This window comes from Oratosquilla oratoria, chromosome 1, assembly GCF_046742065.1.
Source record: "Oratosquilla oratoria isolate Oo_2021 chromosome 1, ASM4674206v1, whole genome shotgun sequence".
In the NCBI taxonomy this organism is placed as follows: Eukaryota; Metazoa; Arthropoda; class Malacostraca; order Stomatopoda; family Squillidae; genus Oratosquilla; species Oratosquilla oratoria.
The window spans coordinates 133,144,878-133,158,783 of record NC_134777.1 but is presented as its reverse complement, the minus strand read 5'-3'; the positions used below and the strand labels follow the sequence as shown (position 1 = coordinate 133,158,783).

General features: G+C 44.9%; 1 protein-coding gene across 1 annotated transcript in view; it reads right to left on the bottom strand.

Annotated features, from left to right (window-relative positions):
- Clic (chloride intracellular channel protein 5) overlaps positions 1-13,906 on the bottom strand; it is a 52,861-nt gene that overhangs the window by 24,496 nt on the left and 14,459 nt on the right. The gene's annotated exons all lie outside the window — the stretch shown is intronic.

Sequence of the window (13,906 nt, the reverse complement as noted above, 5' to 3'; positions counted from 1 at the left end):
TACACTGGCCGAACGGATTAAAGCGTCGCCACTTGCAGCGGAGGTCGAAGTGACGGCAGTTTGAACCCTGCCACCAACGAGTTGGACCAAGGTCACGGTTAATCAAATTCCACGCTAAAATGTCCTCTGCAAGGGGCACCGTCCTAGCCTCCTGATAGGGGGAGTTCGCGATGTTAAACCAAATAATGTACTTACCTACCTTTTAATTTATTTAAGATTGAAATTAACTTTCTTGGCGGATGTTTGTCGTGGCTGAACGTTTCTTGTTGATATAGTCGGTGTAAAGCCCGTGTCCACAATCCACTTCTAATCAGATCTACCTCGACCACCTCCGTCGCTACGACAACTTCGTGTATTATAATCTGGATGAGGTGGTCAAGTCTCCACTTTTGAGATTTCGCTTTATATATTCTCTCCATTAAATTGTTCATTTCTCACATTGCTTATCAAGATGAACGTCGCCACGTCGGAAACCGAGGAGACTTAATCCGGTTGAATGAAACGGTCTATCGTCGGTCCCGTAGCTCCATTCAACAAGCATGCCCCCGCCGCTCCTCAACGGATTAACCGGGGCAGAATTCAAACCTCTTCGCGCCGGTGACGCGCCACTGACGTCATCTACAGTTTCGACTCCCGCAGGGCCGGCTGGTTCAGGACTCGATAATAATCGAGGGCAACCCCCATCCACCCTCTACTCCTCGAGCCCCCCGCCCCATGCCCTCTTTGTAGCGGGGTGTCAGAGGCTAAGGTGTTAATTAAAGACAGAGTCAAGACTATCAGCTTCTGACAAGATTTCCTTATCAGATGAAACCCGCTCCTGTACATCTATGTATGTCAACAGTTCCATCGGAGACAAATGCTTGGCAGAGACAAACAGACGGACACACTCAAACACACACAGATAGAGATGGGGAGGGAAGAGAAAAGGAGAGAGGGGGGAGAGAGAAAGGAAGAGAGAAAGAGAGAGAGGGGGTGAAGGAGGGAGGGAAGAGAGAAAGAGCGAGATGAGATAAGAAGAGAGGAAGGAAAGAGAGGGAGTGGGGGAGGAAGGGAGAGAGAGAGACGCCCCCTGACTACTAGCGATAGGGTAATAATGCAACTAATCTAATCAATTTGGTTTTCCTCGACGGTGGGACTTGTTCATTGTAATGCAATTGGCACATGAGGCCTAACAAAGAAGTCAAAGCCTTTCTGGGAAAATGAGCACATGAAACACGAACAAAGCACGAATTGTTTGATATCCGTTGTCAAGTGCAGTAAGCAACAGATTGCATTGTTTTATAAAAAGCCTATACCATGCTATTTTGACTACTTGTCTAGTGTCTTCAACATTTCCTTAACATGGAACTATTTGATACAGCATCTACCCAGGCGTTAAGTACAGCCGTAACATATTCGTTAATTTTCCTGTCGAGCAAGTCTATCAAACTCGTACTAGCCATCTTCGTTTCACCGGTTCGCTTGCACTACATGCACTCAAAGTGAAACACAAACAATTATGATCTTATTCCAGTAGATTCGTCTATACCCAACATAGATCCATCATCACAAACACTGCCACAACACGTGCAGCAATCCTATTCCCAAAGAAAGGCAAGTGTGCACAGACAGGCCTCGCCATCAGTGCTTAAACGGTCATACGGATTCTTGCTTGGAAATATATATTTGGCGTATACTAGTTACCCTCAATGCAAGTGCCCCCAAGTTATCACTTTACAACATAGCATGACGCAAAATGTGAACCAAATTACCACCCTAAATTCCAACTCTCCGCTGCAATCACTTGTTATATATGCAATCCATTCACGGATAAACAAATAGAAGTTATGTCCCGCAGTCATTTGAACTTGCCGGGGAGTTTGTCGGCTTCATGTCGTGTTATTATTATTGTTGCAATTATCATTACTATTACATTTATCTATGCTAATGTTCATTTTGCACATGTTCATTTTGTATATATAACATCTCCAAGGAACTTCATCCAATGAAAGTTATCGATTACACTCACACTGGCTCGCATGAAGAAGGTTCGTTCGAATCTATTATTGTATCACATGTGCGAAATTTCTTTCACCAATATTTCTCGATACTGTATTTCAATTAGGATATAAAATACTATGAACTTATAACATTGCTATTTGGGTATCCACGCATAAATTGTTTGAAACCATTCATAGTAAGATGACTACTACTTTGGCACTCCTTGAATGACTCAGACGCGTGGGCCCGTTTCCGTAGTTCCCTACAACGCCGTCCAGGATTTGAGCAGCATGACTCATGGTTTCTTCGAGATGAAATACTTTCATCGATGCAACTTGACTGCACAAGATAATAGCAATCACGTACTTTTATTAACGCTGTGACGGATCAGTAATATTTTACCTCCCCAACCCTGCCCCCACAGAAAAAAAAAAAAAAAAAAAATCTTCAACGTATGGTAATTGTGCCGCGGCATTTTATCGCATTAGCGGGAAAAGGCCACCAGATAGTCAAAGGAAATGTTTGGTGTACGTTAAGATAAATTTGGCTGTGCTAGATAAAGACAGTTTCACTTTTTTCCTAATGGATATAATGATCCAGCATGGCATCTATGGTGTCATCGGAAAAATATAAGGTGTGACTCATCCGTCTTGAAACACGTGCTTTGCTCGTGATGTGGTTTCAAGAAAAATTTCCGCCATAAACCGCCAAAGCGAAGTCATAGTCTGAATCTGGCTAAAATTAACAACCACTTTTCTTATCTATTATATAATTATAATGTAAAAATTATACTTGGCCAATCAATGACAACGATACCCGTAATAGCCAATAGTAAAAATAACAGACCTGTCTTGGATCACCGTAAGGAGATAGTTGCATTTCGGATTCCAGTTTACTCGAAGACTTTGTTCGATATTGTTGCTCGTTATGTATCATGCAACACATTTCTTCTCTCCCTTTCGTTATTAAGTCTTGGTTTAGCATATTGTTCTTAGTCCAATACATATTTTGTACAGGCAATACCTACATTAAAAGTCAAATGAAGATCTAGACAATAAAATAGAAACAAATTACGAAAAGCTTCAATTATCCAAACAGTTTACTATAAAAAAAAAACATTTGAATGATGCAGAAGAGAGCTGGGCTAACACAGGAGTAAGATTACAAGAATACACAGACATTTGGCATGGCCCAGGTACTCGCTGCTCAACCGACAGAACCGTGAAAACTCCACTAAATTACCTTACTTCATCTCTTCACGTGGAAGGTGGGGGGGTAATCAGACTCCCCCCCCCTCATTCTTCATCCACCTACCCACTTCGTACCTTAGAATACCATTTTTCACATTATACGACATAATGATATATGTATACAACCGGTAATATTCTTGGGCAAATGTATTTTTCTATTGTACATACATATACATACATATATATACATTATATATTATATATATATATATATATATATATATATATATATATGTGTGTGTGTGTGTGTGTGTGTGTGTGTGTGTGTGTGTGTGTGTGTGTCTGTGTGTGTGTGTGTGCGCGCGTGTGTGTGTACAACACTGAATGTCCCAGTGCCTCCGCGAGTCTCTCGATATTGATGGCTTAGAATTAGTGTATTGTGGTTGATATGTATGTATATATATATATATATATATATATATATATATATATATATATATATATATATATTATAAACCTCAGTTACACCACTACATTATCAAACCATTCTTCAACTCCAAATGCACCATCTATTTCATCCATCCTCACTAAATAGTGCAGGGGGGGGGGGTTCAGCTTTACATTCCTAACCACCAAACGAGGAAGACCAAATTAAGACTACGTTTGTGTCATACTGAACACTCCAGACTACGACAGATTTGATGATAAAAACGAATCGTTATCATCGACAGAAAACGTAAAGCCGGGTCCACACTTGTTGCATTTCCACGTATCGTATCATCTTTGCGTACTATCTAGTGATACCATACGGTGCAACAGGGTATTGTACCCACTTGTTGCGTATCCGTATACAGCAGGCGGATACGCAACAAGTGGGTACAATACCCTGTTGCACCGTATCGTATCACTAGGTGGTACACAAAGATGATACGATACGTGGAAATGCAATAAGTGTGGACTCTGCTTTAGCCTCAGAGTAGAGCGTTGCTTCTCGATCGGCCTTAACGGTTCCTCCGAGCAAGCACCCCCTACCCCCCATGCAACCCTTCATCCCATTCCAAACACCTCTTGATATCAGTCAACTTCCTTCCGCCACGATTTCTGCTGGCGTCCCTTTCATCTCCTTCACCGAGGAGATAACTCTCTGAGTGGGATCAACACCAGGGAAACGTGCCACGTGCACATTTTGCCGGAGCTGACGTTTACAAAGTATGTTAGTAACAGCCCAAGACAGTGTCGTACGGAGGGAGCAGCCGCTAGTCAGATACAATGTTCTATCAGCAACACCCTCATCGTTCTCCAGAAGAATTTGGTCCCACAGACGTCGAGACTCCCCTAAAAGTCGTACAGATGGACAGACAGCACAAGCAAATTCAAGATCGGATCTTAGTACTACAAGAATATCGACAACGCCATATGTTCTGGGAGCCCATAAAACCATGGGCAATGACAATCCTTCGAAGAACTTCATGGTTATTATCTACCACTGTTATGCACTATACTACCCAGGCATGCGAATCTTTCTAAGACCTCAATGGCCTCGCCAAATGTTCCCAAACGCCCGATCCTGTTTTGGTACAAAAGGCCTGGAATTCTTGCGGTCACGCCTCCCTGTGCAGAGACTCTTGGGCTGCTGCGAACCTCCCAACGAATCCACATTAGTCAACAACTCAGTCCAGTACCGTCTTTGCAGGTGTTGAAAACTGTCGGTGCCAGGATGTACCTGACTCGCTTGAATTATAACGGGTAATTTTCACCCGCAGACTCCTCAATGATGTTTCAAATTTTCTACCAACCTAGCTTTTAATCAAAAGAAACACAGATGGCAAAATCAACGAGTAGTTGACAGGCAGTATGATAAAAAGGTAACACAGGAAGAAAACATTTCGAGGTGTACAAGTATATGTAACTTGATGCTAGTGATACAGTTTTTTTATTATTGTTGACATCATAACCGTCACAATAAATGTATAAACTGAAATCGATGTGGAAACTTCGATTTTTTTTCTAACATTTATTCTGACCACGATATTCCTCCATTTTGTTTTTCTTTCAAAAAGATATGCACCCATCATATTTGGTAAGTGACTATTTCATTTCTTGTTTGGTGAAAATCCTTGGTGCCAAGACGCACAGTATGCATCTTGTACGGACAGCAGAGCTGCGAGAGAATGAAAGGAGGTGCTGGTTGAAGGTAATGTTGCCAGCGCTGCTGAAATTTCTGAATATTTACTGGAAAATATTGACTTATCGTTTGAATTCAAGAATATATATATAATATATATATATATATATACACACACACACACAGATTATTGTCGAGCTTTTCCAATCGGAGACTTCAATCCCTTCGACCCCAGAAGTAAACATTTATTCATCGACCCCTGGGTATTGACCACTTTGAGAACCCCTGAATTAAGAGGAAAGAAGCTTGCACCTCATTCATAGATGACAAGACTCTTTACCCCAGAGTACAGGCCACATTGGGTCAGTGATCTTCGCAGAAATCCTAGCAACCAGCAGATGCACCCAACGAAGCACTATTTTTTTCAACAAGGGCAAACCCTAATGAAATTCACGTTGGCTTTCCACAAGAACACGAAGCTCTAGGATCCGATCAGCTGTTGACTGGACGAGAACTACCAAGGCCTCTGGAACCTTAGATGAGAATGAATCTGTGCCAGCAACAGATGGGCAATACAGAGCAATGTAAACGCGGTAATTGTTGCCGTTCTGTCGGTTCCTTTCCCCATTCTTGTCAGGGACGACCAGACCCTTTTACCAGTCAGGGGGAATGGCACCGGACTGACAAACAGCAACTGATGGATCATGGTTTCACTCAAGCTACTGAACATCCACGACTATTTCCCGTCCTTGTAGGGTCGCCACACACAGCAAACAAGCGGATTAGAAACTACTAGGTTTGTGGCAACCAACCCATTGGGAATTCGTCTGTCCTTGCGAGGATACTGCCTTTCTTCCATTTGGGTGTCCAACACGTTTGAAACCAGAGCCAGTTTAGCTGCCTACAACCCAACTATGCGGCACGTTACTGCACTGGGTTACGGGAGTAAGGCAATTGTGACATCCAGAAGAGATCAAGTGCCTCCGTTAAAACACGAACCTCTTTGTTTGCTTATGACGATTACAGTTTATTCGACGTTAACGCAAGTCACGTGGGTACTTTGAAAATTCACTCACCCTTACCACCTCGTCCACTCCCAACGTGACGTTACAGTCGAGCTTGCCAAGGGTAAAATGACGCCTCTTGGCAACCGTTTCGGTAAGTACAAGTAGTTTCATATTGATGAAGTACGGTAGTTTTCTTCATGGGGGAACATTCCTTCAACGACAATCTCGAATATTGCGTTCACGGCATTAAATGAACCCTTATACTCGAGGTTCGTTCTTTGTCTAAAAAAAATTAAACTACGAATGGCCGTAGTACATAAATTCCATCTCTTGTTTACATCTGAGATCCTGAGAGTTTTAGATATGATCCCCAACTTTTAACGGTGCCAAAGTCCACGACCTCGGAGGCTATGGCGTACGTCGGTTACACACATTTTACGATATATTTATATATCAATTTACTTTTAATTAATTATCCATTTGTTGTTTCATACTTCTCGCACCCCGACACCACCTTAGTGGGCAAGAAATTGTTGTTCGTGTGTAAAAGTTCAGTTCACTGACGGTGTCTCTTTCAAGGTCGGTGAAAGTGAAAATCAAGAGGGCACGCCACTGGCATGACAGCCACGCTGCATTCAATAGTCAAAGCCACTGCCACAGTGCATGAAACGGAGGTGGACTGGGTCGTCATAAATGTGGAAAACTGATAGTTTATTATATTGTGCTGTGTACCAGCACAATGTATTTGTAATGTTAATGTTGATGCTGTGTACTAGTGTAATGTATATTTGTAATGTTGATATATGATGTACCAAGTATGCATCTCCCTAGTGCAACATGTCTGATGTCCATTCATGCAATGCCATCTGTATGGCAACATTACACGGGTCCATAATCTCGCTGTTCAATTTACTCAGTAGCCGACCAGCTTGTGTATACTTGACATTCTTATGATTAATTGCCCAGCTAGAATGGAATTTTTCTTACAGTCTGGAGTTTTCTTCCACCCTCACAAGTACCGCATGCTCTTTAACTCTACAAGAAACATATGGTCAGCACCGGCAGGCACAGTGCAAACAACTTTCCATACTTAGATCGAACACCTCTTAGACATTCTATCGTCTCAATTATACAAGAAATAAATACAAAAATATAGCCGCTTTACATGTGCATAAATTGTATTTTATATGGAACAGCTTCATGCAAGAAACCATTGACTCAAAATGTAAGACTGTTCTTGTAAATTGTACACGAGAACATCTGGACATTTTGAAACCCGTGGGATCTTTTGTGTATTGGCATTCCTTTCGAAAAACGACCTGCCAGAGAGCGTTATAGTAGGTGCGCAGGTGTTGCTTATAGCTACCGGGACTACCCGAAGCCTCCTACAACTATGTACTATGTTGTCGCTGACTGATAAGGTAATCACGATAGTTTATCTGGCGGCAAAGCTGGAGCTTAAACACAACATGTCACAATCCCGACAGGATCAACCACATAATCAGCCGTGGCCGTTGGCAGCGTCGACTGCTGGAGGTGGCGTTCACCTTCAGTAACAATGTTACGATATGACGCGCCCAACTGATAACCTCATCATAAAAAAATGTATGGCGTCAACTCGATTGAGAAACTAAAACTTCATGACATCTCCTCCCCTTTCCCCCCAATTAACAGACTAGGAAGCTGGGCTGAGGAACGGAAGAACGATCGATCAAGAGAAGGAAGCAAAGGGCAGCATACAACCAACTAAAGGGACGTCAGCAGGAGCGCGAGGAGAGGGAGGGAGGGAGGGGGAGGGACACACAAAGATGAAGAGAAGAGGAGGGAGGGAGGGGTAGATAGAGAGAGGGGGGAGCAGAGTGTAAGCAAGGAGAGTAAAGGGGGAGGGCCTCAAGAAGGATGTTGTAGTGGATGGGGAAAGGGCAGGAAGAGGCAGGGGGGGAAAAGAGAGGATGGAGGAAGGGGGCAAAGAGGACGAGGGACGGGGCGGGGAGGAGAGGTGGGAGGGACGGGGCAGGCAGGCCAAGAGAGGTGGGAGGGTAAAAGCAAAATGAAAACGTGAATATTGAGATAAATATTGTTAACGAGAGAAAAATGGCCGGGGAAGAATTGAACGGGGATAACGATGATAAGTAGACAATGGGGGGAGAGGCGAGTGGGAAGTGAAGACAAGAGCCCCACCACCCCCCGGAGTGGGAGCTAAGCACGAAACACTAACGGGGGAGGGGGGGGCGGATAAGCGGGGATACGAGGAAGGGGGAGAGGAGGGAAAGCAGGTGGCAAGGGGGAAAGCGGGAAGTGGGGAGGAGGAAGAGGAGAAACATAGGGAAGGATGAGCGATGGGAAGAAAGTGAAATATGAAAAAAAGGAGGAAGGAGAGGAAAGAATAGGAAGGAGGGGAATAGGGAAAGGGGAAGAAACAAAGCGATGGGGAATTAGGAGGGGAGCAGGCGGGGGGAAGAAGAGGAAGCGGGGAGAAGAAGAGGAGGCGGGGGGAGATGAGGCAGCGGGGAGAAGAGGAGGCGGGGGGAGAGGAGGCAAGGGGAGATGAGGCAGCGGGGAGAAGAAGAGGAGGCGGGGGGAGAGGAGGCAAGGGAGATGAGGCAGCGGGGGGGGGAGAGGGATAGGAGGAAGATGGGTGAGTAGGAGGAAGGGAAGGAAGGAGGAAGAGATAGGAACAAAATGGAGAGGAAGGAAGGAAGGAAGGAAGGAAGGAAGGAAGGAGGGAGGGGAAGGAAGGAGAGGGAAATGAAGATGAAAATATGGAAGAAAAGGAAGTTTGAGAGGAAGAGGATTCGGCTGCAGGAGGCAAAAGAGGTCATCATCGTATCAAGGCAGGCTAGAACTCCCAGCGGTGCCAACTGGCAAATTTTAGGTTTCAGGTGGAAATGGGCAAACACTCGTTTACCAACAGAGTGTTTGAAACTTCATGGATGGGGGTGACTGGTGGTACGGGACATGGAACTGCCTAATATAGGCCTTAGAATCTCTTGCAGTCTCCTCCATTCTTCGGTACTTCTGGGAAAATCTACTAGGGAGGGAAGGGAGGTGTGGCATTGAGTCTGGAGCCACAACAGACCGGGCAGAAGTTATAATGAACGTCGCGGGACAATGGAGGGGTCGTCGTTTTAATCAGGCGACATTATTCAGGCTCACAGCCCTGCGGCGGCGCGGTGCAAGCAGCAGCAGGGGGGCAGCAAAGAAGGCCATCCCTGAGGGCCCAATGGAGCGGGGAGGACACTCCATCATTTCTCGATATTCGTGCGACTCCCAATCCTGTTTCTCCCAAATCCCACGCCGCAAATGAATAAAGAAAACAAACAAAATAATAATAAATGATAACACTAATAATAAAATTATGAGTTGACAATCATACTTTATTTCTCTAATATTTCTTCTGCCAAAACAGTGTTGGGAGTTTTTATACCCAGATTCCTCACATTACACTGAAATGTATAATCGGTAACAGAAGGTCATGTCCCCTCTAAATTCTTGTCTGGGGTCCCAGGTCGAAAATCACTGGAATGGGACCAGAACGGATCAGAAGTGGTGTGTGTGTGTGGGGGGGGGGCTGCGTGCCTGCCTGTGACGTGGCAAGACAACCCCGGGCAGCCCCCCCACCCAACCCGCCAAGAATCCCCGCGGCCCGGATTCGCTACTTTCACGATCTTGTTTAATTGATATTTGCCGAAGTCCCAGCTTCGGAATACCATGTTAAAATTGTGTATTAGCACGATTGCTGGTGATGCAGTGAACAACGTTTGAAAAGCGTAATGCCTAAGACTTCCCCGCCAACGTACTCCCGGTCCTCGCCGCTGAAAACACAAACCATTGATGGTCAAGAGCCACGAGAGAAAAGGAAAACGGGAGAAAAAGTACATGAAACCTGGTGCGACGGAGGAGCAGGAAGGAGGAGGCGAAGTAAAGGAAAGAGATGAAAGAAGAAAGCCAATGTGGTAGTGGAGGTTGTGGGTGGGTGGAGGAGGTGGAGGTGGCGGTGGTGGTGGGTGGGTGGAGGTGACGGTGGGCAAGTTTCTCAATCGGCTGCTGGTACTCAAGGTCACCGCCATATGTAGGAAAGCCGAAAGTACAAGCCCGAACTAGGTTTGGACTCCAAAAGTTAACAGGAGAACGATCGAGTGCAACACGACCGCAAATCCAAGAACATAAGAATGGAGGAGACTGCAAGAGACCCTAAAGCCTACACTAGGCAGTTTCATATCCCTTCCCACCCGCCACTCCCATCCATAAAGCTATCTCATTTTCTCTACTATTTGTTTCAGCTCTCACTACATGGTTATCAAGTGTTCCATTAGTTAACCCACTCTGTGGTTGAACCAGTTCTTGCCTATTTCATTTCTAAACCTAAAATTGTCCAATTCAAACCCATTACGAGTCCTGCACTGCTGTCTTAATATGGTGACCGGGCGGGGGGGGGGAGGGGATACTCCTAGCAGGAAGGCAAAGGAATAACTTGGGAAGAGTTAATCCGGGTAGGCGGCTAAACGTGGGAAGGAGTCGGCTGCCCACCTCTGGATTTTATTCCAACCGAAGACTGGATTTGATGCATACGACGACGACGACGACGACGACGACGACGACGACGACGAGGAGGAGGAGGAGGATCAAAAATCGCCCGTTCCCTCGGTTGCATAGAATTCATGTCCTCATCCGAAACTACTGACGACGAGGGAAGTCGTCGACTAGTTTTCCATACCTGAACAAACAACAACACACTTCCCTCCATACTCCAAGCAATCAGGTCATGGTTTCATGTTCGTTTAAATTAGCAATATCATGGGATGCGCACCCACACGTTCTGTCCGCGACCACACTCGCTCACTCACACAAAGTGAGAGACTATGATGATGAATAAAGAAAAAAAAAATCGCCCCACTGAAATATGCTGCGGTGGTGTGGTCATTACATAAGAATGCATATAAATAACAAAGAAAGAAAATAGAAAGAGAGAGAGAGAGAATCAAAGTGCATCAAAAAGGGACCGCAAGTCTCGTTGACTAAATATAGGAAGAAACTGAAGCATTAGAAAACTAAGGGAAGGGATAAGGCATTATTCAAGAGACGGGGTCAAATTTGCCCAACGCCTTCAAGTGGGTTTGAAAAACCAGAAACTGAAGATGAGGCGTTTGAAAGGACATTAAAAAAAATATATACATACAAATAACCAGTGGAAAAAATGGAAAATGTAAAACGAGTGAATAAGCTAAGTCTGGCCAATGGAAGAGCAAGGACGGGTACACACAAGCGAAGCTGTACACTATATTATGTGAACACACACACGCACATACTGTCTGGATAATGTGAATAAATGCAATTTTCTGTACAGATGCGTACACTCCTAAGAACCCTTGATGCATCCCAAGTTGAACACCCCACCCACCCACCCCTCCCTCCCTTCGGTACATTAATGACGAGCATGGAGCTACAAGCAAACGACGTCAGGCAAGGCTGGGACAAAAATGACAACACCTGGAGGTAAACTGTCCGAAAATAATACAATAATACCTGCAGTAGCGCTTGTCACTTCACAAACACGGCCCGCTTTCCACGGCCATGAACCATACACCGCCTTTCAATTTATTTCGAGTCGCTGAATTCATTCCTCCTGTGGACCAGTTCTTCTGTTATGAGACGCTACAGCCACCGCAGTGCGTTAACAAGGCGGAAGTACCGAGCCAGGAGTGCCCGCACTCAAGACGCTATGACGCATTATTCGATGCTGCGCGAAGCACCTTCGGCCAAGGACCACATGGGGCGCAAGTTCATGAGTCTGCAACCCGATAACTCCCCACCACCACCTTATGTGGTACGGCACGCCTATGCGGCAGTCTCTCGCTCACCGTCCTTACCCCCTTCAAATCAAACTCCTCTCGTCATTTTACAGCGATGGTTCACAATTATCTTATATATTACGTCCCTTTTTTGCTTCCAGCAAACTCACACGACCCCTTTTTTGTATTCACATGCAATTACATCGTTTCTGTTTATATCTAAATAGAAAACTGGTTGGGGTGACTGATGGAATTATACTTTGCATGTATGTAACGGCAAATACTTCTTGGCATCCTTTTATTATTCTTATTAAACTGATTTTTGAGCAGATGGCATTACACCCACCCACCCTTATATCCTCCTCACACCTTCCTTTGGCAGGGGAGCGTCCCCCTAGTTTGGGAACCACTGTTTTACAACTTCCAACGTAGTCGATCCTACAGACTGAACAGACCATGGCGCAGAGGAGAGGGAGGAAGGGGAGGGGGACCACAAGAAGAGTGGAAGGAGAGAGGGGAGCGAGTGTGTAGTGGAAGAGGGGGAACAGCCACGGAAATTGAAAAAAGCATAGGCCAGCCCCTGTAGCCTCGCAAGAAGTTTATTAACAAAAGTAATGCCTAAGTTCAACATAAAACATACGATGGCCAGACTACATAAAACCATGTTAAACCACGACCGAAACGGAGAAACAGGATATGCACAAACTGGGCAACATTAAATGATATCTTGGCAGAGGAAACGAGGGACTGGAGAACACAGAGTACCGAGTGGAGTCACTTGCCCTTTCACGAGCGTTGCTCTCAATTTTGACTCGCTGGCTAAGGCCGGTGTCACACGCCGCCGCCGCCATTGTGGCTTCTTGACGAGTGCTAAACCAAATTCTCCCTCAAGATTCATTAGACTCGAAAGGTTTAGTATTCCGACTTCGGGAAAATGGTGGTCGTTATATAAAGGTGTAGATTTAGTCGCCAGGTGATTTTATCAGGATAACTGAACTTGTCCATCATCTGACTGCATCTGGCGTTGTAGCAAAAGCAGCACTCGTTATACACCCTTCAATTTGGTCCCGTTTTAAAACTTAGGATTTGTAATATAAAATAAACACTGATCAGCAAATGAGATGAAATAATTTAGACTTCCCCAAAAGTAATTTGGATTTATCTCGTTACATACAACTACCCCTCAATTTGAACCCAACAGCAGCCGTGCAGAAGTCACCCTGCAGACTTGCCGACAACTAGTCGACTCCTATAAAACTCACTTATTTTTCTCAATATTACCGTAAACAAATTAACTGCAACTTACTTTATCGTACCTGCAATTTTGATAACCATTGGCCATGTCAATATGAATAAATATTAGATATATTGACACGACCACTCGAGCTACGTGACGTCAAAGTGAGGGACCAAATCATTTCTGTATCCTTCGAAGCCAAATGACGAACGATTCGAGTGTCATCAAAATTGTATTAGTTGACAAGCAAGTGTGTATGTGTGCGCGAGACTAGTCTTCGATCACATGCTGTATTCATGACCGACAGCTATTCTCCCCCACCCCCCGATAAGAGCTCTTGGCTCATATATGGTCCGATCTATGGGTAATATAATCCTACTTTTTACACACACAGAGTAAATACAGTATCGCTGCGCTTCGAGTCGTTACTCCAGCTCTCGTGGGCGGGGAGTTGTGTGTGTGTGTGTGTGTGTGTGTGTGTGTGTGTGTGTGTGTGTGTGTGTGTGTGTGTGTGTGTGCGCGCGCGCGCAAGGTCACAGCATTACCCATAGATCGGTCATACGAGCTCTGAGCTC